Here is a 1704-nt window from a genome sequence, read left to right on the forward strand (position 1 = left end):
AGGTCCCCTTCCTTCCTGAGTTCTGGATGAAGAGATTGGGAGCATACAACAGGTATTTTCTGACTGCACCAGCACATGAGCTGGCTGACCTTGAGTAAGGCAATTTCTATTTCCTTATGCATCAAATGGCGTAAACATAGAATAGCCATTAAAGGTAAGGGTTCTTATGTCAGATTGTTGGGCCTTAAATCTCCCCTTCACCCCTTGGCAATAACGTGAAATTAGACAAGTGACTGAACTGTTGATTCTTCACCTGAGCACATTGATTTCATAGAAATGTTATCAGATTTAAATGAGCTAATTCATGTCAGCTGTGGAGAATACCTGACAGTTCTCAAAAAATGCGATCTGTACAATTTTGTAAGTTTTCTATAATATGTATCTTTCAGAATTGGTATGAGCATTTAAGAAGAATATATACATAGGTACTTCAAAAAGTTTGTGGAAAAGTAGAATTAAAAGATGAATCTTTCCACGAATTTTTTGAAGTTCCCTCATAAATAGGTATCTGGCACATAGTAGTTGTCAAAAGGTGTTAACATTGCTATTAGTCAATGTGTTTTAAACTATTTTTATAAAGGATGCATTATTTTCTAATGTGGTAAAATGGAGCACAAAATATTCTATTTAATTATTCGTGAGTATGCCATTATGTAGAATTCCCAGTACTGGTGCCAAGGGCATGGGAGGCGGGCTTAGCCCTCAATAATTTCTATCATCTCCCCTCAAACCACCCCTAATAAACAGACACTAAGTAAAAACAGCTTCAAGGCACATCCCTAAACCATATGTTATCCCTTACACTCCTTCCAAGCCGATTGCCACCTCAAAGCCTCTCCCATGTGGAAATTCTGGAACTACCCCTGGGAGCAACTGAGAGCACTATGAAAAGGTATATTAAACTGATATATGTGAAGGAAGCCGAGAATAATTACATCTTTTAAACAGTCATACACACACACTCAACAGTCACAACTGTACTTAGGTATTATTAAATGCAGTATCTCTCAACGATTGTTCTCATGTGGGGACATGAAAAGAGATCTGGTTCTCCTAAAACTTCATTGCATGTAAAGCACCCAGGTGGGCATGCATTCCTTCATTGAGACAATCTAGAATCCTCTTCTAACACAATTCTGAGCATGACTTTTGTAACTTAAATTATGGGGGTGGAGACACCAGCTGACCTCAGAAAACAAATTGGGTGCATTTAAACACCAAACTCCAAAAACAAGTAAACAACTTTTACCACATTGTTTACACAATTCTCACCCTAAAATGATCCGTGATGCCCAAGCTAGGGTGACAAACTGTGCCAGTTCGCCAGAGACTGTCCCAATTTTAGCACTGAAAAGTCCTTTGTCCCAGTCAAACTGGAATGTTGTCATCCTAGCTAAAGCACAGATGGTAGAATAAAAGCCAGTATGTATTAATTCTGAGTTCCTCTCTGCTGGGTAGATGCAAATATAGACATAAATTGTGATTAAGTGACCCCTGCATCTCAGGTGCCTTATGGGGAAAGACCTAATTATTTTCTAATTAACACAATTCTAAAATTTGGTGGAGCATATAACTTTATCTTTAAAAAGAGGGAGCATTTCTTGAGCTGAAGCTTTCATAAGCAAAAACAAAAATTTTACATGAGAAATTTCAGGAATTTAAGTCACCGAACTATGCTGCCCACCTCTTTCTTCCTGTTTGATC

Source organism: Cynocephalus volans, chromosome 8 (genome assembly GCF_027409185.1).
Source record: "Cynocephalus volans isolate mCynVol1 chromosome 8, mCynVol1.pri, whole genome shotgun sequence".
NCBI classification, from domain to species: Eukaryota; Metazoa; Chordata; class Mammalia; order Dermoptera; family Cynocephalidae; genus Cynocephalus; species Cynocephalus volans.